The sequence below is a fragment of the Vulpes vulpes genome, chromosome 13, assembly GCF_048418805.1.
Source record: "Vulpes vulpes isolate BD-2025 chromosome 13, VulVul3, whole genome shotgun sequence".
NCBI lineage: Eukaryota > Metazoa > Chordata > Mammalia > Carnivora > Canidae > Vulpes > Vulpes vulpes.
Genome location: NC_132792.1, coordinates 10,061,033 through 10,088,711, shown reverse-complemented (window position 1 = coordinate 10,088,711; position 27,679 = coordinate 10,061,033). Strand labels below are relative to the sequence as shown.

Here is a 27,679-nt window from a genome sequence, read left to right as displayed (position 1 = left end):
ATTTAATCTGCTACAATGTCACACCCTTAAATAATACTCAGGTCAGTTTTTGTGATTTCTATGCTATAAACTTTTTGCTCCAGTCCTCTTGGCCATTTGGGTTACTGTTGATCAAATCACAACATCGTAACAATAGCCCTCTGGAGATGAATAACCTGTTTACTGCATTTGTTACCAAATGATAAGAGAGAAGAGAGCAAGCATCTGGTTCCATAAAATGCTTGGTGATGGGTTAGAAATGTGGCTGGCTGCAGGAAACAAGAGTAAAAGCACCTCTGGGAACATCTATTTCGCTAAGAAAAGCCCCGAAGGGGGCCTTTTTAAATGAGCAAAGCTAGAGTCCTTTAGCCCTCCGATGATGCGTGCACAAGAGTTGGGAAGATTAATAATGACTCAGAAAAGGACACCGCAGGACAAATTCTCCCAGCCTTTGCTGTCTCTAAACACATCAGCGATTCATTTGGTCCACAAACACAACTCCAACTTTCCAGAGCAAAGAGTCCTAAAGATGGAAAAATTAATACTGAAAGAACACTTCCTTGTGGTCTCAAGAGAAGTGCCAGGGTCTAGTGTTAAGACGGAGAAAGGCTTGAGAGCCCTTCCAGATAACCTGATTTCTGAGAAGCAGCTGGGTCACCTCTGCTCTCAAACACTTGAAAGGCTGCTGTGACTCTCACCTCCTCTGCTGCATGCCACATGACTTTGCACCAAGACTTCTCCTCCCCTCTCCTGCAAATGAGACCTCCGTGGATCACACATTCACTGGGCAGCTGCTAGGGTCTGGGCAGAGCCTTCCAACAGAGAGACCCACAGTGTACAGGCGCGAGAGGACTGAGCTGGAAACTTCAGGGGTGTGCCTGGCACTCAGCATACGCTCATTAAACCCAAGATCAGCAACCACATCGGGGTCTGCCAATCTCTAAAAATGAGAGGGGCTTTCATGTCAAAAGCTCCCAAAGTGACATTTTTGTTAACTAGTTTGTTTTTAATGGAAAAGACACTATATGCTTATGCTTTAAAATTCAAAAAAATATGAAAGATCTACCACAAGACATCTTCCAGCCACTCTAGACCCCAATCCCTTAAGCTTTTCCAAGGGGTAAACAGTGTTCCCCACAACCACTTTCTTTCTTGGTGTCTGCCAGCAATAATCTACGCATAATCAAGCACATGATGTGTGTTGGTGGGTGTAGAGAGACACACTTTTATCTTGTGCTTCTTCCCCACACATGGGAACACACCACATACACTTTTCTGCATATTGTCTTTTTTTTAACTTAAGAATGTATCCTGGAAAAAAAAAAAAGAATGTATCCTGGAGATTACCCCTTCTTAGTATACATGAGCTATTATTTTATTTTTTATTTTTATTTTTTAAAAGATTTTATTTATTTATTCATGAGAGACACACAGAGAGAGAGAGAGAGAGAGAGAGAGAGAGAGGCAGAGACACAGGCAGAGGGAGAAGCAGGTTCCATGCAGGGAACCCAATGTGGGACCCCAGGATCACGACCCGAGCCAAAGGCCTAACTGCTGAGGCACCCAGGAGTCCCATGAGCTACTATTTTAAACAGTGGCCCAGAATTCCACTGTAAGAATATACTACAATTGAGTCAATCAATCCCCTACCAACATACATTTCAGCTGCTTCCAGGGTCTTGTCTTACAAACAATGCTGAAATGAATATACATTATATATATATCTTCACATACACCATGTGTGACTTAAAGAAAGATAAGATTTATAAGATAAAATTTTTGAAGTCGAATTCAGGGCCATGCATTTAGAAATGGCAGATAGTACCAAACTGCCCTTCAAAGATGCTGTACTCAGGTGCCTGGGTGGCTCGGTCGGTCAAATGTCTGACTCTTGATTTTAGCTCTGGTCATGACCTCAGAGTTATGGGACTGAGCCCAGCATGGGGGCTCCACACTCAGCAAGAGTCTGTTTGGGGATTCTCTCCCTCTCCCTCTGTCCCTTCCCCTGCTTGCACACTCTCTCTTTCTAAAATAAATAAATCTTAAAAAAAAAACACAAAGATGCTATACTCATTTTCACTGTCCCCCATAGTGGGATACGTATGCTAATTTCCCCACCCACATTCACAAAATGTTTTGCTTTTTTAAATACAAGAGAAGAAAGGCGGCCAGAGCTCCACTCTTGTCCCATTGTTTCTCCCTGCCCCTGTGACATCACACATGACATTACTACTTCCTATAAGTTTCACCCCAGGGTGCACAACCCAGAAATCACAGTTTAAGAGCAGAATGAGCATCAGAGCCACTGGTGTGCTGAAGCCGGCTCAGGCCAGCTCAAGAGAGCTGAGTGGGCGCATCTCTTCCCAATTCTGGGTTCAGGGACATCAGGTTGGTAGCTTGAAACTGGTCATAGGAAGTATTTATACTATAGAAATCAGCAAATGCTACAAAGCAAGGCTTCTTTTTTCCTCCAGAGAAACTTTTTCAAATATATCAGCACATCAGTGCATGCAACAGTGGAAACTGAGCCTCTGCCATCCTTCTTTGAATATTTCCACCTTCATTAGAGCCACAAATTCTGGTGACTTGGTCACAAATTCTTGGAACCTAAGGACTGGAGAAGATCTGAAGGGACTTCAAATCATTGTGATATCTTTTTCCCCCTTTATTATGTCTTTGAATACTGCCTCTCCCCACTGTTTCAACATAAGCAATCTCTTCTCATTCTCTTTCTATACCTCATTGCTATTCTTGTGTGTTCCCATCTCTTTATTATTTAGTGGTTATTTTTGAGGATAATCTACATCATAATAATTACATACACAGACTCCAGACTACACTAGGCAGCCTGGGGTCAAATCCCAGTCCATCCTTACCAGCTGTGTGACCTCGGGCAAGTGGCACAAACTACCATGCCTTAGCTTCCCCATCCATAAAATACATGTGATATTGATTGTGTCTTCCACATAACTTCGTTCCGAGGATTAAACGAGTTCATGTATGCATACAGACTAGCATCTGGCACATACTAAGGATGTAACAAATGTCAACTATTCCCACTGTCTTCCAGTTCACTAATTATTTCTTTGGCTGCATCTAACGTGTCTGTTAACCCTTTTGTGGGATTTGAATTTCGACAACTATTTTTCATTTGAATTTGGTCGCCTTACAAATCAACCTATTCTTTTTCATCTTTCTTTACGTCTTTTTTTAACATCATCTTTAGTCATTAATTATCTTAAATATGCTAATTTATAGCCTCTTTTAGATGGTTCTATTACTTCCACCTTAAAGCAGTCCATTTCCTAGACAGCTCGTATTGTTTCATTGTGAACTTATCCTGAGAAGTAGTTCTTTATGTGAGAGGCCTGCTAGGTCTGGGTTGTTGAATATCCTTATGGGGTGATTCTGTGTTTGTGCTAGGAATTTCCATGGCACTCGGCCAGCTTTTATGTGCATTTCTCAGCTGGAGGGGTCTCGTAATCTTACACACAATAAAAATGTAGATTCCACAACTACATATGGTTTTTAATTTCTTGCTGGTGACTTTTTCTACTCAAGGCAAGCTTCCTCTCTATTTCACCAGACAGTGAAAGTTCCCTAGCCCCTCTGCACAAAGAACTGCGATGTTTAACATTCCCAATGTTCAATTCCACCTTGAGCCCAAGTCTCATTTGGGCCCCACTGTAGCATTAAAATTGGAACACCCAGACCCTATGGCCATAGCTTCAGACCATGTAACCACCACTTGGCATAATTTTCTCTCTTTATTTCTGACACTAGTGGAATCCCTTTTCTGATGAGCTCCCCTCGGCGCAAATCTTCTGTTTCAGCCCACTCTGTGTTCATATCAGGAAAGACATACCGATCGGCATAGTCCGCCACGTTGGCAGAGTGCTGGACGTCTCCAAGTCTAATGTAACAACCTACCCATGCTTGAGTTCCATCCACATTACAACAGTTGAGCAGTTTACTCAAGGGTTAACTTCCAAAGTCAGCACAGTTATGAAAACTGAAAGGAGTCAGAATTCTCCTTGAAAAATCCCATAAGATCTCACAGCAGAGACCGAAAAACCACCTCCAACAAAGGCAGTGTCCCTTCAGCACTGGATTTGGTTTCTTAGGTTGAGCACTAGAAGAAATAGCTGGCTTGCATTTCCAAGCTGTGTTGTAGGATAATTAAAATCTATAAATGTAAGAAACACACTTGATGGCACAAGATGCTCAGACTCTAAAAAGCCATAGGAACAAAGAGTGACAGAAGGAACAGCAGATCTGTCTCTCATTCACACTCACTCCAAGAGAGACGCCTGTTGGGTGGAATGACAGGATCACCCACGCTATTTAAAGTGTTATTTTTATCTGTGCTTTGTTTTTGTTGAGTAAGTATACTTGGATCTGGATAAGCCTGAAGCAGGAATCTATATGATGGATGTGGGACTTCTGTAGGTCAGAATAGTGGTTAGCCCTGGGGCAGGACTAACTGTGTAGGGGATTAACAAAATGTCCTGGAGAGATGGGAATACTGAATGCCCTGTGTACGTGGGGACAAGGTGGGGTGGCATATTAAGAATTCATCAAGGGGCACGTGGCTGGCTCAGTTAGTAGAGCATGTGACGCTTCATCTTGGATTTGTAAGTTTGTTGGGCTTAGAGATTACTTAAACATAAAATCTTTAAAAAAAAAAAAAGAATTGTGCATTTTACAGTATGTAAGTTAAAACTCCATTAACATAAAAGTTACACCCGTGCATGAGAGATTGATGTACAGCGTCCTGCCATCTGATCTCCATTCCACGGCTAAAGTTCTCCAGAGGCTAGCAGGTGAAAGACAGGCCAGTTAGGAGATAAGGATGACAAGGAAACAGAAGAAGCAGAAAAACAAAGTGTCTGGAGGGGGTAGAGGGCACCGAGAGCCTCACCAGGTTGGTTTTCCATAAGGGCCTCCCAGCATCTAAGAGCACTGGCTCTCCAGCCAGGCTGCTTGGATGTGAACACTGGCTGTACCTCTGCCATCCACTGTGAGTGTCCCTGCCAAATTCCTATGTTGAAACCTAACCCCCAATGGGATGGTGTGAGGAGGTGGGGCTTTCGGGAGTGATTAGGTCCTGAGGATGGACTCAGGAATGGGATTTGCATCCCTGATGAAAGATGCCACAGAGAGCTCCCTCACCCTTTCTGCCATGAGGTTATAGAGAAAAAATGGCCATCTGTGAGACCAGGAAGCGGGCCTCACCAGACACCCAATCTGCTGGCACCTCAATCTTGGACTTGTCAGCCTCCAGAACTGTGAGAATGAAGTTTCTGTTGTTTAACGCCCCCTCAGTCTGTGGTATTGTGTGATAGCCCAAACGGCTGGAGACAACCCCTCGCATTTGGAGTGAACTTGGTTCTCTCTTCTTTGAACCTCATCTTTCTCTTGCAAGTTAAACAAGATAATTCAGACAAAGCTCTTGGCACAGGGTCTCCCCCTCCGTAGTACTCAATAACTATCAACTATTATTACTGCTACTGATCACAGGAGGCTGAGTGTCTCCTTCCCTCCAAAGTTCTCATTTAAATTAATAGTTTGACCTGATAACCTGGTTCTCTAAATATTCATGGAGTGAATGAAAGAAAGCACATGGATTCTAGTTTCAACAGGAGCAGAAAGTTCTTATTTCTGAACTGAACTGAAATCCATGTCCTGGCCTGATATTACCATCCACTTCAGTTTTTACTTCACAGTGAAGTGGTGAAGAACACAGGCTCTGAAGCCGACAGCCATGGTCAAATCCACTGTGACTTACCAACTCGGTAACTTTGAACGATTAAGTCAAACTCCAGGCCTCAGTTTCTTCTCCTGTAAAACAGAGGTACAGCAAAGGGTTAAGCAAATAACGACAGACCGGAGCACACAGTAAGCGCCCAGGAAATGCTAGCCACTCTTAGTCTTCTCATACCAGAGAATCAGTCCGGACATAACTACTCCAAATTCCATGTTTTTGGACCATTAAAGTTTACAGAGCATGTTCCACAACCATTTTTCTCACTTAATGTTCAAAGTAGTTTTATGTATTTCAAATAAAGAAATGGGAGATTTAAAAAAAAAAAAAAAAGGAGATTCAGAGAAGTTCAGTAACTTGCTGATGGTTGCACAGCAGAGTAAAGAGCAGAGACCTAAATCTAAATCCTATGACCGAAGGACAATGTGGCTGGACTTTGTGGTCTTGGGGACTGAGGGTGGGGCTGCGATGTCCTTTCAAATTCAGAATTCTAAGAGAAAGGACGCTGGAACTCTGAGTTACAACAGGCTATCCTGGTGCCAGCAAAATGCTCAGCCCATCTGAGTCTGATCTGGTCTGAATCATTCTATCCCTGAATCACTTCCTGTTTTAGGTTTCTTCTTGGCTGGGAAAGGAAAATAAACATGTATAGCACACGGTCTTGTCACCCTTGACATCTCTTACAGCAGCAAAAACTTATGAATCAAAGGGGATTTTCATAAGACCCTAGTTAAACGACATCCCATGGAGCAGTCACCAGCATTGGCGTGAGGATGGGAGCAAGGTCTGCAGCGTCCAGGCATCCTTATTATTGCACAGGAGAGAAACAGAATGCCTTTTCCTGGCCTGTACTTTCATTAAGTCTTTAGCTACCTTAGTGTTTTATCTGTGCTCTTCATTGGGCACTGAAAGCCACTCCACTGGCCCCCACTTTATTCACAAAAGGTTTGGGGCCTGAGCCTGATTGTGGCAGGAGAACACTGTGGGCTGATCCCGTCAACCGCCGGTGACACTCCTGTCGTCTCTCCTTTGCTTCTGGGCACAGGTTTGTGTTGGTTTTTTTTTTTAAGATTTTATTTATTTAATCATGAGAGACACAAAGAGAGAGGCAGAGACATAGGCAGAGGGAGAAGCAGGCTCCCTGTGGGGAATTTGATGCAGGACTCGATCCCAGGACGCCAGGACCACGACCTGAGCTGAAGGCAGATACCCAACCACTGAGCCACCCAGGTGCCCCTAAAATTCCCTTTTAAACCATGATTATGGGACTGCTTGGTGCCAAAAAAAAAAAAGAGGGGAGCTAATTTAAGAACCATGGAAACAGTTACTCTGCCCTTGAACGTGTGCAACATGCCCCATGCCCTGCAGGGGAGTGTGTGCACACCACACCCACACAAACATGTACACACACACATCATGACTACAGTTCTCCAGACTCCTCTCTCTAGGTCTTCCCATTACATGAAGGATCTTTCTTTCTTTCTTTCTTTCTTTCTTTCTTTCTTTCTTTCTTTTATTTATTTATTTATTTATTTTTGACCAGATTTACAAAATAGAGAATGGAACCAAATTGTTCTATTGGGAAAAAAGGACCTAGCAATCAGAAAGGGGCTCTAACTCTCACAAGACCCTTTTTTTGTTTTAAGAACACAAAGCATAAGCTAGCCATTGTATCACCTGGAGACAAACCCATGAGACCGCATGCAGCTCACCTAGAAGGAAAGTGGTAAGAGTGACTTGTTTTCACTTCCATGGTGGAGGCAGAGAACCTGGACTGTGCTCTAGAAGCCAGATCTCATCGTGTCTCCTCTTTAGAGTCACACCATGGGCTCTAGCCCCTTCTCAGGCTCTCAAAGCCGTGTTACTTTGGGAAAGGTACTGAACCTCTCTGAGCTCCTGTAGCCTCTGCTGGAAAGTGAGAAGACGGCTTCTTTCAAGAACTATATACTGAGCACCCATGATGTGCCAAGCATTTTGGCCATGGAGGTAATTTCAGGAATTAAGCCATCCCAGCCAGCCAGGACCTTCCATGGACTAGTGGGCCAATTACAGGCACACAAGCAATTGCAACGGAATCTGGAACAGCGGACAACGGTGGTGAGCACAGTGTTGGGCAATCACAGAAACAGGCATTTACTTAGCTCAGCAGGGGATGGCCAGCAATGGGTATAAGAAAGGCTTCCCTGAGGAGGTGATATCTAAGCTGAAAATGAAAACACAAGCTAGAATTTGCCCCAGTCCAGGCAGGAGGGGATCCAAACAGAATGGACAGCACATGCAAAGGACCCCAGTTAATCTGCTGGTTCACATGGTCAAGCACAAGCAGTAGGAAGACAGGTGTGGGGCTCGCCAGGGTAACTTGCCTGGACCAGGTGACCTCCTGAGGTCCCTCTAGCCCTAAAGGCTGGTTCTGTGGACTTCTGAGAGCCCAGGTCCTTATCCTGCCCCGACAGCCCTTATATCAGCATGCAGAAACCCCTGGATCCAGGCCAGGGCACCAGGGAAGTCCCAACCATCCCACGTGGGCCCGCCTCCTTCCTCTTTCTTTTCCCCTCAGGAGTGGCTGGGCAGAGTGACTCAAAGAGGGAGCTGTCTTCTCTTTGTCATTTGTTTATAAAAAGAACCACCCAGAGCTCACAGGGGCAGTGTGTGTTCCCACTGACCCCCTCTTCCCACCCAGCCCCTGGCCTAGCTGAAGAAATGCTGGAATTACCTGTGTGCCTGCCTGCCTCCTCCAGGACATGTTAAGCTCTCTGAGGGCTAACACTGAGTTTGGTCATCCTGTTGTTCCTAGCACCTGATGCATAATAGGTCCTTGAAAAGATCCTCTCTGCAAATAAACACACATCCAGATCCCCCCACCAACCACCACCACCCCCAGCAGCTCTGAGGCCAGGGCGGGAGACCCACAGACCCAGAGTGGCCACCTCGATGCTTCTCCCCCATTGCTCTACAGACAACTCTGCGGCTCAGTGAAGCTTCTGGACAGTGACGACCCCCTCGTTACACCAGAGAAGAACCCCAGGCCCCAAAAAGTGATTGACTTGCCCCAGTTCTCTTAGCAAATGCACCATAACGCTTTTAAAAGGACACAACATTCTTAAGTGGAAGGCTCCACCAGAAAACTTGTTTTCAAGGAAAATGCTTCACGTTGACAGAACTAATGGAAGCTTTTGTTGTTTCTCTCCACCAATTACACCACAGGACTCCTGGGGGTTGGTTTCTCGCAGAACTGAAAATTCCCATTGAAGCAAATCTCTCCATGAAGATGACCATGAATTTTTTTTTTTTTTTAGGGACTGGATATGTTTTTGATTATGGATCATTTTTTAGGTTAACTCTCTATTATGTGATCTCAGGCTATAACAATTTTTAAAGAAAAGCTGAGCTCCCCAAACCACTTAATTCCTTCCGATTTTTTTTAATGTTTTGATGTTAAACAACTTCACTATGACATCAAAGACAATGTTTAAAGAAGTCATTCCGACCCATAATCCCTTCCACCAGAAATATTCCTCATAATTCTCTGTGTCCTCTGAAACTTTTTATTTACAGATCTGTACTCGTACTGTACATACATATGTATGTATTTCATTAAAAGGAATTACCTCTAATGTAGAAGTTCCCTAAATAGTCCTTTTTTTTCCTTCAAAACAAAACAAAACAAAAAACAAAAAAACAAAAAACAGGGGCGCCTGGATGGCTCGGTTGGTTAAGCATCTGCCTTTGGCTCAGATCATCATCTCCGGGTCCTAGGATCAAGCCCCACGTTGGACTCCCTGCTCCTCCCTCTCCCCGCTGCTCGTGCTTTCTCTTGCTCTTTCTCTCTCTCTTTCAAATAAATAACATCTTAGAAAAAACAACAACAACAACAACAAAAACAAGTCACTGGCATGATAAACACCACAAAGCACAACCCAGGGACAGATAAGGCACTTGGACATTCTGGGTCTGAGACATTCAGGGCAACATCTTCTGGCCTGCTTCCTTCAGCAATTATCCTGATACCTCCCACATCCCAGTTCATAGGGAAGACACAAAGGAAAACAGGTGTTTCACCTATTTCACTTGGCGTAGCACACGACTCTCAAAGTTTGCAATGATTGCTGATTGCTGAAGTCAATATTTCTCTGCCAGTGGAAAAAAAAATCTCCAATAGTCTGACACAGAGGTTCTCATCACTCCGGCCGATTTAACCAGAGTTCGTGGCAGAGGGAGGAACCTTTTTTTTTTTTTTTTTTTTTTTTTTAAATCCTGCTGCTGGGTCCCAACCCTGTACAATCAAACAGTCTCTAAGGATGACACTCTGGCACCACCGCAGTTTTCTGGCTCCCCAGGTGACTTAATGTATGAGCAGGACCAGCTAGAAAAATTCATTAGTCAAAAGAAGCCCATGGGAAATCTTATCTGGAAGTGAAGAACTCCTCGTAATTAAATAAAATAGCAGATGTAAAAGTACCTAACAGTGCCTGTGACCCAGAGGATGCTTAATAAATGTTAATTAAGCACCAAAAAATAACTGAAATAATTACTCTTTCTCCTCAGTGAATTCACCTTATAACTTGATTGGCTTGTTTATCACTTGCTGTTTTTTCTTAGCCATGATTCATTCTATCCCTGGTAATAAAATCATAAACTTATACCCATAATCCTGTTCAATTACAAGAGCTCTGTAATATTTCCAACAACCCTTAATCACTTATTTAATAAAACTTTCCCTCGAAACAGTGGCTAATATAAACCAAATGCTCGACGAATGTTAGCTATTTAGCATAATTACTATTATTCAGAATTCATGATAATTCTAAAGCAAGCCGAAATGCCTTTTATGGTATTCAGGGGACTTAACAGTAATGAGAAAGAATATTCGGATGATATTTTACAAAAACTTATGAAAACAGACTTTTGAGCAAATCAATGCTTTCTGTGATTTTGTGAAAAAATAAATAAATAAATGTGATCATTGCACAGGTAGCTAGCTGGCTAATCCGCCCAGAAAAAGCTACGTGAAAGCTCAGCAGTTTCCATAGTTACTTGGAAATGCTAACACTGCAATTAGTTACAAATGGTCTCTCAATCCAACTTGCCTGACACTGGCTCCTGAGTGAGGAAGAGGATTCACAAAGTCAGATTACCCCTCAGTCCTGAGAGCCCCCAAATCTGTTTTTAAAAAGAAATGAAATTGCTCAATCCAAACAAGGAGTGTTTATCAGGAAAACTTCCAAAGCTCCAGCTTGCCTGGGCTCTGGGATGCCAGTCCTCATCTTGTGCTTGTTGTGCAGGGCACGGGAGACCTCGGCAGCTATGCTGGAGGATTTGCTGTGCCCCGTCCAGGATTCACACTGGTCAGCATCCCCTCCTGTCGCCTGCACCTGAGCTCACCGCACGCTCCCTCTGCCTCCCACCTCCAAACGTCTATGTCAAGTTTTCAACCAGCTGGACTGAAAACACATATCCAAAAAGAATCATGATGTGCATTTCTTTATATGTGTATGACACTAACAAGTCCTAGGGTCTGAATGTGGGTGTCCCCCCCTCAATTCACACACTGGAATCCTAACGTCCCATGTGACAGTATAAGGAGGTGGGGCCTTAGGGCGTCTGGGTGGCTCAGTAGGTTAAACATCTGCCTTCATCTCAGATCATGATCCTGATGTACTGGGATCAAGTCCCCAGCATCCTGCTTCCTGCTCAGTGGGGAGCCTGCTTCTCCCTCTTCTCCCTCTCCATCTGCTGCTCCCCCTGCTTGTGCTGTGTCTCAAATAAATAAGTAAAATATTAAAAAAAAAAAAAAAAAAGGAGGCAGGGCTCTTGGGAAGTGCTTAGGTCATGAAGGGGGATGGGGCTCGTGGCCTTATAAGAGAGGCCCCAGAGACCCCCCCCTCACCCCTTCTACTGTGTGAGGATACAGGGAGAAGCCCAGGACCCAGAGGAGGGCCCTCACCTGATTATGGCGGTACCCTGATCTCAGGAATAAACCAGTTATTTATAAGCCACTTGGTCTGTGGCATTTTGTTACAGCAGCCCTAAGACAAGGTCAAAAGTGATCATACAAGGGCCTTTGGCTCTGATGGCTTGGCTTCTCAGGATAAGAATACAGCCCTGACGGTCACAGGCCAGCAAGCTTCAGAGGGGCAAGAGAGATGGAAAGGGTGACAGAGATCCTGGAAGACCTCACACTCGGGGGAGCGAGCACGCTTGGCTCCTGCAACACTGCCTGACAAGGGCTCTGACAGTGGAAGCCACGGGGTGACCATGAGACACAAGGATGGGGTCACAGAGGCAGTCCCGGACACCTGGCCTGAATGAGAATCAGAAACAAGGAGGTAACGGTTGGGGACACCAGTGTCAAGAGAAGTACTGCAGGTCACGTCAATCATTCCCTCAAGTGTACCACCTGAACTTGATGCCTCGTCCTACACCACCTCTATGACCACCCAATGTTTGGCTCTTTCACTGAAATCATAAGCACCTTGAGGGTGATGGGCATCTTGTGTAGTAAAAGTATTCACTTTAGTTTCTTTTTTAAAAAAAGAATGTATTTATTTATTCATGAGAGACATAGGCAGAGGGAGAAGCAGGCTCCCGGCGGGGAGCCTGATGCAGGACTCGATCCCAGGACCCCAGGATCATGCCCTGAGCTAAAGGCAGATGCTCAGCCACTGAGCCACCCAGGTACCCCTACTCACTTTAGTTTCTATACTATTAAGTGTATATAACACTTGAGAGAACCAGGCGTTCCTATTACCTGAACATTAAAACTTCTGTAAGTCACCGGAGTCGGCCCAGCACCGAACCACTAGCGAGTGGGTTGTGGGAAAGGCCTTGTGCAAGTGATTCCAGCTTGTCTTGGCTGATTTGTTTTTGTTGTTGGAAAAACTGCAATATCTGGAATTCCCACTGTCACGGGGCTGCAGGGGATCCCTAGAGAACGTGCTCCCGGACTCACGTGACAGTGGATGCCACCTCCTGCAGGACCATTCCAGAACTGTGAAGCGTCAAAGATGCAAGCTGGACATGAATGCATTTGGAGGAGCCCTCCGCCATGCTGGAGTTTCTAACCTGTTCCTCGATCCATTCAGAATATATCCCTTCCTATTAACCAGGTTCTCCATGGCTCTGTCAATCCGTATTATTATTCTTACTTGCCAACGATGCAGTCCAGAAAGGCAGCTAATGTACTGGGGAGAAACGTCCCTTGAAACACATTCTCAGGTGTTTAATTTCCTCATCATAACTAGCACTAATTAGCTATGGAAATCTTACATGACAACAGCACCACTATCTCCAGCAGTATTGCTTTTACTTGCAAAACCAGACATATGCCTTATCCCCAAAAATGTACTTCAAATATTAAAGATAAGGTTCTACATATTTCAATATACATCAACTTTCTACAATCCTAATACCACAGAACATACAAAATAGTCCTGACTTCCAATGCACATTCACCACCCTGATGGGAAACCCACACATATTTTAGGATTCTTTTGAGATAGCATAATGGATTCTGGGGTCCACAAGTTTACAAAATTTCTCTGGCTTGGGGATGGGAGGGAGGCACCTGGGTGGCTCAGTCAGTTAAGCATCTGACTCTTGATCTTGGCTCAAGGGTCATGAATCCAAGCTCTGTGTTGGACTCCACGCTGGGCGTGGAGCCTACTTTAAAAAAAAAAAAAATTCTTGGGATGCCTGGGTGGCTCAGTGGCTGAGCGTCTGCCTTCCGCCCAGGGCGTGATCCTGGAGTCCCGGGATCGAGTCCCACACTGGGCTCCCCTCATGGAGCCTGCTTCTCCCTCTGCCTCTTTTTCTGTGTGTCTCTCATGAATAAGTAAATAAATAAAAATCTTTTTTTAAAAAATTATCTGGCTTGGATTTTTCCACCCAACAAAGTAGCCCAGCTTCATTTCACATACTGCCCCCCTGGAGGCATACAGGCTCCTAGAGCTTCTTCACATACTGCCCCCTGAGATCTTCCTTGTGGAAGGACCCTGAGATGTCACCTTCCTCCCAGCCCCCGGCCTGGGATCTGGGGAGATACCACTATCACCGTGGGCAGTTCTCTGTCAAAGATCATGCTCAGCAACACAACCTATTAACTACCATTTCCCTTTGCATCCCTTCTCTCCTACAGACCATTTTCAGGATCATATTCTGCAAACAGGATGGAATCCAAACGTGGTTTCTACACTTTCCCTCATCATTTCTCCCAGCTTAAGATGCATCCATGTCGGGATGCCTGGGTGGCTAAGTCGCTAAGCATCTGCCTTCGGCTCAGGTCTCAGGTGTGATCCCAGGGACCTGGAATTGAGCCCCATGAGCCCCAAGTGGGCAGGCTCCCTGCTGAGCAGAGGAGCTCCTCTGCCCCTCTCCCTGCTTATGCATGCTCACTCTCTCTCTCTCAAATAAATAAAATCCTTTTTTATGAAAAGATGCATCCATGTCTTAACATTTCTCCATACTGCCATGATCCATCACTCATACTTAAAAGTGTTCTTAACGAAACTGTAGTACTTACAATTCTCTGTCCAAGAGATGAATTTGGACAAATCTCTAACCTTGAGAAATCTCCAATATTTTAGGGGAAGGGGAGAGAGACTACATAGGGTGCTCAGAACGTTGGTAAATGTTCAAAACAAATATTTTAGAGTCTTAACCAATCATCTCTTTAATAACCTTAATCATCCCTGTACATTGTATCATTAAGTGGTCGTCGTTCTTTCTCAAGAAGTGCACTCGGTATGGCATTAATTTAAGAAACAGAGAGTGAAGGCAGGAAGGAAGAGGAGCAGGAGGAGCAGAAGGAAGGAAAAGAACTGTCCTATACCAAATGGCCACTGCGTGCCAGACTTAATAGCATCTCAGTTAAACCTGAACCCTTCAGGCTAGCTCTGGCCCAATCATTATCAAAGAAGAGAAAAGGGGAGCCGCTCACCAATGGAAGGGCAAGATAAAGGTCATGTGCCCCAAATAGCAGATTATCAAACACATTCACTGTGTAAGGATGTGTCGCCTTTAAAGACATATCACCATCTACTCGAAAAAGTGACGTTGGCAGAGGCGCAGAGTATGATTTCTGTGTATCTGGTGCAACCCCGATTCTATAGGTGAGACAACGTGAAAGCTGGAGGGAAGGCAGTAGGATCAGAGCAGAGTCACACCTGAGTTTTCCCACTGCTCACTGCACAGGGATGGTCACTTAGCTTCTTCCCATTTCCAGACTCTCATCTGGTTAACTGCCTCCCAGGTGTGTGTTCTCTCCCCCCCCCCCACCCCCCTCTCTGTTGAGATATACCCATTGATAGAGCCTTCAATTCAGATGGGGACTCCTGCTGGGTACACCTTACCCAGAGGCTCCCCTTTTCCAGAGCACTCCTCTCACTATACCTGAATGATGCCATCACCTATTCAGCTAGCTCCCTTCTGAGCTTTCCGTGACTCTCTGCCAAACTCTGCGTCCTGGACCCGGGCACAGCAGTGACACCTACATGGAAATGGTGTCATGAACACCCCAACCCATCCCAGTTTACCAGGGAATTTCCCAGCTTTTGCAAGGAAAGTCCCGCGTCCCGGGAAACCCCTCTGTTCCAAGCAAAGCAGGTCGGCCGGTCACTCTAGCAGTGGATACCAACAGGGTCAGAGAACCTGCTCACAATTTCCTCCCTCTAGCCATGCCCAGCTGTACAGCCGGGCCCCGAGCCCTCTCTGTGCCATGTGGTCAGTGGCGCTCATTACTGTCCAACAGAACTGTCTGCAATGACGCAGCTGCTCTGCACCTGCAATGTCCAGTAAGGCGGCACCAGCCACAGGTGGCTATGAGCACCTGCACTCTGGCCAGTGTAAGTGAGGAACCGAGGAAGTGGCTGGCCCATTAAACTTCAAGAAACAGGCTTTCTTTAGAAGCGGCTAAATCAAGTTTATGTAAAAAATGCTACGAAGAATTTGATTCTGATCCCCAAAAGTGAACGAAGAGGAATCATTGCAAGCAGGTCTTCAAAATACCTGTCAGGTTTAAAATCAGATTCTAAACTGCCACAGCTGTCCCACAGGGCTCGCCATGATTTGCTTTCTGTCCCAGGCCTGTCGTAGCGCTGTACCTCCATCAGGAGGTACCACGGGGCAGGGGGCACGGGGCGACTGGAAGATAGTGTGCCGGGTCACTGGGGCGTGGGCGATGCCAGGTGCAGGGATCCAGCCTGGTCACAGAACAGGGAGGAGGCAGCACAGAGGAAGCAGGCACTGCCAGGCCGGGCAGGGACAGAGAAGGGCGACATGGAGCAGAGCAGGTGCAGGGGATCACCCTAGAGCTCGTCCTTCCCAGCACGGACTCCCCTGCACATCTGTTCCTGCTCCCTCCCACGGGGATCCACTTGCTGCAGCCCAAGGATCCTCTGGCGGATCCTCTCTGGAGCCTCTCCAGGGCAGGAAGGGGCAGAGGGTCCCCAGAGGGGCAAGCTGCAAATCAGCATCACCCTGGGAGCTTTTCAAAAACAGTGTTCCCCAGGACTGGGAATTGGTGTTTGCAAAAAGCTCTCAGGTGACTGCTGCACAGCTGGGGTCTTGGTATTTTTCATCTGAATGCTTCGGAAGGAAGGAAGGGGATTCTTAGGAGCGGCCACGAGGAGAAGGATCACCAGCAGAGAGAAGCCCTATCTGTGGCTTTGGGAAGAAGTCCCCTTCTAAAGGGTTAATTCCCTCCGCTGCCGGGACAGCAGTGAGAAGGCCATAGGGCCCTGAAGCCAGAGCTGGGGCATAAGCCACCCCCACCCCCTCCCCCCAACTTGGATGGAACCACCTTCTGGTTCCCCAGTACCAAATCTGTCTCAGGTGCAGCATTAGTGGGGGTGTGGTGGGCGGTGTCCTCCTTCCCCTTGAGTCCCAGAGTCCCCCAGGGCAGAAGCCCTGTACCTCTCTCTGAAGTCCTTGTACCTCTCTGGTCCTGGTGTCCCGGGGCTGGTGCTGGCACTAAGGAAGCCCGCAATAAATGCTATTATTGTGGTTCTTACCCTCATTTCACTGAAAAGGAAACCAGCTCCTAGCGATGGTATGACTCACCCAAGGCCCCATGACGCTGGGGGCAGGGCCGGGACAGGAACTCTGGGCTCCTGGGTTCTTTCTCTTCCTGATACCCCTAGGCTGCTGCCCAGAGCTCCCCCACCCTAGCTGCACACACACCATTTTTTCTCCATCTTCTGACCAATATTCAGGCTCTGCCACTCAAGATAAATTCTCACTTTAGTATTCTAGGGACCCTACCTATCCTCCAAGAGTCTGGGGGTTCTCTTAAGAGCTCCCTTTGGGCACCACCAAAGGGGGGGCATTTTGGGCACAGCTCCGGACTCTGACTCACCTGGGCTGCCACTTAGTAGCTGGGTGATCCTGAACATGGTTCTTAACCTCTCTAGGCTCAGCTTCCTCAGCTATAAAACGGGAATAGTAATATTTACCACTAAATCTGGTGGTGAGGATTATTAGCTGAAATCAAGCAAAGGGACCAGATGGGCACCGCGACCAGCCAGCAGGATGCACCAACAGGTGGCAGGGATTGTTCAGATGGCAGGTCCTACACCTTTCATCACCTGCTCTGTGCTCCAGATGCTGGCCCAGAAGAGCTTCCCAAGTGTGTACCCTCCTGCCTTATTTCCCCTTTCTCTTCCCACGGGCCACCCTGGGCCAGCGGACCCCCCCCCGGTGCCCCCCCTCCTGACCGATCCTCTCGGGTGCCTGGACCACCCTGGAGGACCAGATGACCGCTGAGGTGGCTGTTGGCACCAGAGACATCCCCACCCTGTCCTGCCGGAGCCCCCAGAAATAAGCAAGAAGTAGCTTTTTTCTATTCCTCATTCCAGACTTCCTTAATTAAAATAAAATATTTGCACACTCTCCAAGGCCTATAAACCTGAACTGCTCGCAGGAAAGAAAGAAAAAAAGGTGCAAAGAGAGTAGCGTGGGCATGGTGGCCAAGTAGAACCTCAGAGGAAAGGGGACTCGGTCTTGAACAACCACACACGCCAGCCGAGAGCTCGGGGTGAGCTGGGGAAAACCACCATTTCCAGAACAATCGCCCCTGCTCTTTTCAATCGACCTCCACAAAAATCAATGGCACATTCACTCTGAGAAAGGCCCACGGAGAATCATCTGAGGGCGTGAGTGTGAGCAAGATTTGGGGGTGGGATAGAAGTGAGGAACATTCTACTCCAGCCACCAACCACCCGCCACCCCAGAAAGCTCTCACACCAGCAGCAAGTGTGCAGCTGCTTCACACCAGCATGTGGGTATCAGTTGTGAAAATATGAAATAATTGAGGAGGATGGGAAGTGGCTGCTGTCCAGAGTCCTCACCTTCAGTGACCCTCTGCCCCCAGCACTCCCAGACCCACCCACCCACCCCAAGACCCAGCAAGGAAAGGATGAACATCAGGAGGTGTAGGGCAGCCCGGGTGGCTCAGCGGTTTAGCGCCTGCCTTTGGCCCAGGGCCTGATCCTGGAGACCTGGGATCGAATCCCACGTCAGGCTCCCTGCATGGAGCCTGCTTCTCCCTCCTGTGTCTCTGCGCCTCTCTCTCTCTCTCTATCTCTGTCTCTCATGAATGAATAAATAAAATCTTAAAAAAAAAAAAAAAACATCAGGCAGTGTAGAGGCTTCCAGAAATTACTCTGGTGGGTTAAGCATTCTGACCATCATCCCCAGGCACAAGTGAAGCACGTGAAGCATGCACACAAAATTTGGAGGTGATCAGAAGAGGGACAGGGCCGTAATACTAGTTTGCTGCAGGGAAAGAGAAGGAACAGAGGAGATTGGTTCCTGTGGCAGTGGTACTAAGGCCAGGCTATGGACCCCTCTCCCTCTAGGCCACTCAGTCCATCCAAGTTCAGGTCATCACATCAACAGAAGACTTCCTAGGCAGGCAAAAGCAAAGGCTGAGCTCCTGGCAATGCACAGCTGACGTCTTTGCTTGCCCAGCCTCCATGCCCCTTCAGGTAATGGCACCCAGTTTTCCAACAAGGCATCCCCAATCCTCCCCTCCACACACTCCAGGGGCCAGTATGTTACCTCAGGGAAGGTAATCAAAGCACAGAACCTTCTAGAATCCATGGCTGGCTGCAGAACGGGCATGTGACTAAATGGTCATTAGAGTCCTCTTGAGGTTCAAGAATGGGCATGTGACCCTCGCTGGCTGGTAAGAGCCTTCTCTAGTGGTCGGGCTGCAGACACCCAAAAGGATGCCTTGTTTCCTGCACGGGGTGGTTAACATGGGAAGACATAAGCCTGGGCCCACGCTGCTGGCAGGCTCTTGCCATCTGGAAAGGCGAGACCGCCTAAGAGAGGAGGAGGAAGGAAAGCGGGACCAAGGAACAGAGACAAAGCCCGGCCCCTGGATTAGCCATGCCCGTTTAGCCACTTGACACAAGAAATTATCTTTTTTAAACCTGAGCTAGCTTGAGTTTGGTTTCTGTCACTTGCAACCCAGTCACCGACAGACACAATCCTCAATGGGTTTACGAGAAGCTGCTGGTTGGTTGCTGCCAGGCCCCGCTTCCCGGCCCGGGTGCCACTTCAGGCCTGACTCAGTGGCTTGTCGATGGCACCAGGAGGCTGGCTCCAGCCCGAGGCCCTCTGCACAGTGCGTACAGAGCAACCCCCTCTTCACTGTGGACCCCAGACCCCAGATTCTCCCCCCTGTGCCCCCCCCCCACCTCCCACACTGCCTTTTCTAATGTGCAAATCCTTCACAGGCTCTGCGGTGCCTACAGATTATGATGCAGATTCCTCTCACACGGCTTCACCACCTGGCCGGTGGGGATCTGTGCTCTCCCCCACAGGAGCCCCCTGTTCGTCCACGGGCGTTTGCACACTCCGCCTGATAGCGAGTGTTCCAGACGGTAGGTGCTGTCACAGTCCCAGTGACACGGGAAGCTCTCTGAGGACCAGGCTGACCCTTCAAGCTCCTCCTTCATGTAACCTACAGCCCTTCCACTGAGCTCAAAGCCCCCACTCCCCATCGGGAGGGAGGAAGGGCTCAAGGAACCTCGGAAACCCAGCCTCTACCCTTTGATGGTTATCCAGGCCCTCCCCCAGCTCTCTAACACCCACCTAAGACCAAGATGCTCTGAGATAAATAAGCCTTTGTCATGTAAATTAAAGGGGTTTGTTTGTTTCCGCTGAAACCACTGGCCAGCTCGGTAAATTTCATCCAAAGCCACCAGGGGGGGAAAAAAAAATCTCTGGCTAAAACTCCTCTTGACACTGAACATCAACTTACAGGGTTCCTAACTCCCATGTGCCGAGTTGACGTCAAAATAGATTTTAGAGATCTTCTGGTGCAACGTTCCCATTTTACAGAAGTGGAAGCTGGAAATCGGAGAAGTGACATGATAGCCCGGGGTCACACAGTCAGGGGGCAGAGAAGCCAGGGCCAACAGCGGGCTCTCTGCTTCCCCCCTCCCCAACCCAACCAACATTATAGATAACTTTACCTCCGTTTTATTTTATTACGACACTAATTAGTACATGCCCACTTAAAATTATCTAAGCCACATGTATTTTCTGCTCTTTTGCACTAGATCTCCTCTGGAAGTTGGGGGTCTCTGTGTTTCCCGGCACAGCGACTGGAGCCTTCCAGCCTTCCTTGGATTCAGCGGGTTTCTCAGTCTCTCCACGCACCCCCCGCCCCCCAACACTGGTAACACAGACAGTGACAGCAGCTAGTTGTGCAAGGGGCCGAAGTCTCCACTTTCTAATGTGGGGACCGAGCAGTGGTGGCTCTTTGTGAAAATGTCTAATCTCTCCCGGACCCAGCAAGCTGTCATGAGGACGTTCATTTGCGGCTCAGGGTGGTGTCCTGTATGGCTCATTGACCTCTAAAGAAGAAGAACCTTGCAAGGTCACAGTGATTTCAGAAACAGCCTGGAAGGTGAATTTCTGGCTGTTCCTTTTGCTCACTGTGTGGCCTTGGACCAGTCATTTAGCTTCTCTGAGCCTGTTTCTTCATTTTCAAAAATGGCAACAATATCCCCAGTGAAACTGGGGTATTACAATACCCAATCTGCTGACCCAGGTCATCATCCGAGATTTTCTGAGTCTTTCCCCTCCTGCCACCCATCAACCCCTTGGCTGCTCAGGCCTGCCGACACCATCCCATCCACACCCTTGGGCTCAGGGTCAGAGCCTAGGTGGCTGGCTTCCTGCCTGGGGGCCGACCACCCTGGGCTCGGGGTCAGCTCCAACATCCAGCTCTACAGCCGGGTCATCTAGGCATAGGTCTAGAAGCCCCCGGCAGAGTTTCTCCTCAAACTGCAAACCTCTAATGGTCACCGTAAAATTGCTCACTTTTTTTCCTCGTAGGATCCAATGGAAGGTAAAGCCAGTCACCAAAGTCTCTCTGACCCTTTCCCACATGTAGCAATAGACTATGTAATATGTGCAAGATTCCTTTATTGATCTGTGGCCAAAATTAAGCTTGTGCTCTGTTTATTGTTGCCACTGAGGAACAAAGAGGGGGCTCCCGACCCACCGCACCCAGACTGAGTATCATGCCTTATGTCTGGATCTCACCCCTCATCATGCCCCCCATGGCAGGGCCAGGGCCTCTCACCACCACACCCCTTCTAAACAATCTATCTATAGGCTGAACCTCTGGTCTGTCCCCCAGCCCCCAACCCTGCCCCCCCCCCCCCCCCCCCAGTAGAGTCTAGACTTGCTCAGACAAGGGAAAAAGCAGAACTTATAAGCAGAAGCTGGAACTGGGGGTAGCGGTGTGCTAATGCTGTAGCTGACCTGCTTGGGGTAAAGAAGAAAAGCTTGGTGACTTAAACCTTCCACTCATGGCGTGAACTTTCTGGCTCTACTGCTTATAGTAAAAGGACCAATATCAGGTCTCACCCAATGCCGAAGCCCCAGATTTTGGCAAATGCTCAAAACAAACCTGGTGATAAGAGAATGTAGGAAGGATCAAGGATCACAGATGGAGAACCCCAACGGACTTTATTGAGCTGTAGGGCGTATACTGAGGGCAGGGGCGAAAAGAGATGCAGGGAAGCTGCTGGAACTTATCTCTTCAAAGCCCAGAAAAGAGAACAGTCTTTCTTCTTTTCTTTACTTCCTGCTACAGCCAATTACAAGTAGTGGAGACAGTCCCTTGACAACGTTCTGCGGGTGTGTGCCTATGAACACACGTATGTGCATGTACACGCGCACACACACACACTTAGCCCCTTTTGCTACCTACCATCCTTTGAGAATTGAAAGCCAGGTAGAGGGGCACCTGGGTGGCTCAGTGGTTGAGCATCTGCCTTTGACTCAGGGCGTGATCCTGTGGTCCTGGGATCGAGTCCCACATCGGGCTCCCTGCATGGAGCCTGCTTCTCCCTCTGCCTGTGTCTCTGCCTCTCTCTCTCTCTCTGTGTCTCTTATGAATAAAAAAAAAAAAAAAATCTTAAAAAAAAATAAAAAGCCAGGAAGAGGGGACCCTCATAAATTGCTGGTGGGAATTAAAAATGGTGTCGCCGCTTTGGAAAACAATTTGGCAGTTCCTCCAAAAAAAAGCTCAACATAAAACTCCACACAACCCACCAAATCCCACCCCAATGTATCTGCCCAGGAAATAATGAAAACCTATGTCAATACAAAGACACACGAATGCTTAGAGGATCATTACCCAAGAGTCCCAAACCCACAAACAACCCAAACGTCTATCCGCCGTGGAACAGAGAAACGAATCCACGTGGAGCAGAGAGACCACGCGCTGTATCTGCACAACGGATTATTATCCCACGATAAAAAGGAACAAAGTACTCATGCACTCGACAGCCCAGATGAACCTCAACAACATTACACTCAGTTACAAAAGCCAGACACAGAAACCACATGTCATATTATTTCACTTATATGAAATACCCCAAAGGCAAGTTTATAGATGAATTTAGAGAGACAAAAGGTAGATTGGTGGTTACCTGGGGCTGAGCACAGGGAGTAACTGTGAATGGACAGGAAGGATCTTATTGGGTGATGAAAATATCCTGAAACTGTATTACAGTTATGCTTGCACCAGTGGGTAAAGTGTCTTAAACCACTGAACTATACATGTGATATGGGTAGATTCATGATACATAAAATACACCTTGAATTAGTTTCCTGTTACAATGACCACAAATGTAGCAGCTTAGAACAACACAAATTTATTATCTTAGAATTCTGGAAGTCAGGGGACACGTGGGTGGCTCAGTGGTTGAGTGTCGGCCTTTGGCTCAGGTTGTGATCCCTGGGGTCCAGGGATCAAGCCCCGTGTCGGGCTCTCTGCACAGAGTCTGCTTCTCCCTCTGCCTGTGTCTCTGCCTCTATCTCTCAAGAATAAATAAATAAAATCTTTAAAAAAAAAAAAAGATTTCTGGAGGTCTAGAATCCAGAACAGGCTTCCCTGGGTTTAAATCAAGGTGTCAGCAGGCCCACAAATCCTCCAGAGCCTCTGGGGGCGAACGTGTTCTCTGTGGTCTCTGGTGGCTGTCGCGTCCCTTGGCCTGTGCCCCGCCCCCATCTTCAAAGCCAACAGTGTGGCATCCTCATATCTCCAATTCTGACTCTGTTTCCATCATTCACCTCGTTCTCTGACCCCGACCTTCCCTCTTATGAGGCCCACCGGATAATGCAGGGTGATTTTCCCAGCTCATGATCTTTAACTGTGTCACGTCTGCGTCACCTATCGCCAGATAAGGTAATATATCCACAGGCTCTGGAGATTAGGGTGTGGATATGATTGGGAGGCCATTATTCTCTCTGCCATATGCCTCAGTAAAGCTGTTATAAAAAAAAAAAATTGCCAGTGTAGGACGTGGCCAGCAAGTAGGGCTCATGCAGGTGACGTGTCTAGAACCCGTGCCACTGAAGAAGCCCCCGGGAGCCCTGTCCCCGGGCACCATGAGCAGCATTAAGTGCCCTTATTTTGTCTTCAAGACACAGGAGGGAATAGGGCAAGAGAATAAGGGATCCTGACAAGAAGACTTGGACAAATGGTCAAGATCTAGATGAAGGAGGGGTTGAGGGGGCAGGGGAGGGGTGCCTCCTGCATGCGCGCACACACACACACACACACACCCTGCCCGCACACCACTATCAAGTCTAAGGAAAAAGAGATGTCTGCATGAATCTAAGTCTCCGGGTGTTCCGAAATTTCCATTTCATTGATTATTTTAAAAGAACCCAAATTGAGTCCATCCCCAGACGATCTCAGATTCCGGCAAACACCTGAGTCCGTATGTAAGGAGCCACCACGCCAGACCATACTCACTGCGGGAGTGGGAAAGACTGGACCCAACTCTGCTCTGCTCCAGGACCTGCAGGCCTCATGCCCTTCCCTGCTCACACCTCAAGGTAGGCCTGCCCAGGGTCACCCCTCAACACCCCCACCACCTTGTCCCTATCAGGGCGTTCCAGCAGATAGAAATGGTACCTTCCTCCCCCCCTTCTTCTACTAGAGTGCACTCCCCTAATTCCTGGCACAAGCAGGCACAGAGGGTACTCAGTAAACACCTGGAACCATACAAATGGACATACTGTAGATGCGTGTTTTATATATGAATACATGTTATTTGTAGTGTATGATGGGTATTCAAAAAACGCTTGTTTTCATATACGTGTATGTACATACAGCTGCATGTTTTACATATACAGACAAGTATATGTGTACAAAAGCACATTTTATAGATAGAACATAGATGTTTAGTAAATGGTTTCACATACACACATACACCTATGTATGTACTTATACATATATACAAATGGAGGAAGAGGTAAAGAACAAGACATGGTTCAAAGGCAGAGCAAGCTAAGGAGCCAAAATGAAAACTCTAGGAGGATAGACATTATGTCTCTTCAGTTCTCCACTGTAGCCCTAAATTTTATTTAGCACAGTGCCTGCCTGGCACTTAGTAGGTGCTCAATAAATACTGGTTGAATGGATGAATGGCCAGCCTAGGTTCATTCAATGAGCATTTACTGAGCAAGTACTTACCAAGTTCCAGGTGTGGGGCAAGACTCTGGGAAGCCAAGGTGAACAAACAAATAGAAGTAGTCTCTACCTTTTGGAGGGGGGCAGTGGGGAGACCTAATAGGCACCCCAGCCACACACACCACTTACAAACGAGAGGAGAGCTCTGAAGGGAAGGCACAGGGTCTTGGGATACGAGGGAAGATCTGATACAAGAAGGTGAAACTGAGGAAGGAGGCACCTGTCCTGCAAAGACTCAGTGACACAGCAGGCAGAGGGAACAGCACGAGCCAAGGCTGGAAAGAGGCCAGTTCTCCGGGGAATGCAAAGAAGCTGGGGGACGACCGCAGGTGAGGAAGAGCAGGGGGCCACAAGGGAACTCGGGAAGGCAGGAGCCAGGGCCTCAAGACCTTGGGTTCTGTTCAGTTTTTCGGTGACAACAGAAAGCCATTGAGGGTTTTCAGCAGAGGGTCTGATGTACGTTTTCAGTAGGAGCAACTGAAGAACAGAAGAATGATTTAGGGGGTGGGGGGAATGTCCCTCCGGCATCATGCCAAGTTGTCAAAGAGTGAGAAGAACCCCACTGGCCACCCTTGAACAACACTCAGAAAGCTAACACGTGACTCTGCCATGATTGATTCACTTCATTTTTCCAGACATTTAGTGAGCACCTAGCACGTACCAGGCACTGTGATGAATGCTGGAGACACTGAGGTGGAGGAGACACAGGCCCCTTCCTCCAGGAACCTAAACTCTCTAAAGTCTAAGATCGGCCAGCAGGGCACAGATGAGACGAATCGGTCTCAGACCAGTATTTATGAAAGGGGGTAGAAATTCAGCCTCTGAATTGACACAGTGTCCTTTATTTCCGCTTTTATCATTTATTTATTTATAACCCTGCATCCTTCCAAAAGAGATTCGGGATAACTTGCAACACAAGAAAGGACAGATGAAGAGAATAAACAGAAAGAGAAAATGACAGTGGGGACAGAGCAAATGGACTGGAACAAGGGACCTTAATGGCTGCTGGTGATTAAGCACAAATTTGGCTCTGAGCGCCCTGGCAGTCACAGCAAAGAGCAATAAAGGGGAAGGGAGAAGAACCAGCTTTCCCCTCTGGTAACACAGCTTTTCCTGGCTGTCCCTAAACTCTAAAAATCAAAGATGGGACCTACTGTGGGTGGGGCATGGAGGTGAAGGCAGGAGGGGTGACCTAGGGTAAAGTCACACCTGCTAGTTCATCTCGTCCACCACCAACTCCACATCTTCCCTTACCCCTGGGCTCCTCATCTAGTCCTCCTGGTTGCCAAGCTAGAGACTGATGAGTCTTAATAACTTGGTCTTTCTCACTCTCTCCCTTCCCGTCACCGACTTCACACATTAGACACAAGTTCTATCTGTTTCATCCCTGGTTTTCTTTTTCTTTTTCTTTTTTTTTTTAAGATTTTATTCATTTATTCATGAGAGAGACACACACAGAGAGAGAGAGAGAGGCAGAGACACAGGCTCACAGAGAAGCAGGCTCCACGCAGGGAGCCTGACGCGGGACTCGATCCCGGGACTCCAGGACCACGCCCTGGGCCAAAGGCAGGTGCTAAATCACTGAGCCACCCCAGGATCCCCTCATCCCTGGTTTTCAAATCCATTCCCTTCCTTCACTGTCCAGCATCACTGCCTTGCTACTGGCTCCCAGGCTCCTCCTCCCAGTGTCCCTGCCTCTAGCCTGGCTCTTTTCCACAATATCCCCAGAGATTTTTCTAGAAATCGTGTCTGGTTGCTTCCCTCTTCTGCTTACAAGACTTTCATGAGTATCCATCCGCCCTGGCCCACTGGGCAGCAGCCGTGTGGCTTGGGCAGGGTTGACCATGTCCTCCTTAGAGGCGGCCCTTGGCTGGACCCTTAACCTAGCAGCACAGAGCATTCTCCTGCCCATGGGGATTGGCTCCAGGCTGCACACATAACCTAAGAATTGGAGAAGAGGAGCAGATGTGAAGGCTGGAACTGCTGAAGCTATGTCAGCACCACGAAGGAGGGCAGGGCTGAGAGAACAGAGGAATGAGCCAGGGCCCAGAGCAAATGCCCCCTAAAGCCTGTGTACCTGGATATTTCAGTTCCACATGCTAAGTTCCTATCCTCACTGACTTGAGTGTACTGTTATCAGCAACCAGATCTACTCTCCATAATCTCAACGTGAAGTACACACTCCTTAGCGTGGTGTGTAACAGAGGTCAGCACACTCCAGCTCATGGGCCAACCGAGGCAAGCCATCTGCTTTTGTCAATAAAGTTTGTTGAGAATATAGCCATATGCAGTCACTTATGGATTGTCTGCGACTGCCCAGGTGCTCCCGTGGCAGGGTATTCCAGCTGTGATCACGCAGCCCACACTGCCTGCAAATTTACCATCTGGTTCTTTACAGAAAATGTCTGCTGACCCCTGGCCCACAGGTCACCTGCATTCAGCCTTCTGCTTTCCCTTCCAGACTGACCACCCACCACCCCCTGCCTCCCCTCCCCCCCCATTGCAAGACCTGTCACCTCCCTGGTTTGGTGATGCTGAGCCTTTTTTTTTGCAAAATTCCTCCCAGCTATCCAGATGGTCTAGCTAACTCCCTACATCCTCCCCCACCTTGGCTCAGGCATCGCCACCCCTTTTCTGCGGGTCCCCCGTGCAAACACGGCACCTTTGCCTGGCTCTATTCTCCCACCTGGCTGAGCACATATAGCCCACTGTGTTCCCGTCTCCACCTCTGGCCTGCAAGCCTCTCACTGTCCAGGATCACAGATTCTTTATTGCTGCATCCCTGTGCTTATCAGCGCAACATGACATGACACACAGTAGGTGGCCGATGTCTACTGCCCTGAGCTGCAAGAGACCGAGTCTTCAAAGGATGTGCATGGGCTGGCTGGTGTCCACAGCACAGAAAGGGAGGAGACAGGAGAGCATCCGACACA

The 27,679-nt window shown here is 47.8% G+C and overlaps 1 protein-coding gene across 18 annotated transcripts in view; it reads right to left on the bottom strand.

Annotated features, from left to right (window-relative positions):
* CYRIB (CYFIP related Rac1 interactor B) overlaps window positions 1–27,679 on the bottom strand; it is a 143,419-nt gene that overhangs the window by 95,184 nt on the left and 20,556 nt on the right. For 13 of the 18 annotated variants that reach the window (XM_072733921.1, XM_072733912.1, XM_072733936.1 and 10 more), the window contains exon 2: window positions 5,768–5,820. The exons of 3 other annotated variants lie outside the window; for them this stretch is intronic. The gene's annotated coding sequence lies outside the window, so the exon portion shown is untranslated. Of the gene's footprint in view, window positions 1–5,767; window positions 5,821–16,651; window positions 16,770–27,679 lie in introns of those variants that run through there. 2 more of the 18 variants (XM_072733913.1, XM_072733926.1) reach the window with 1 other exon arrangement.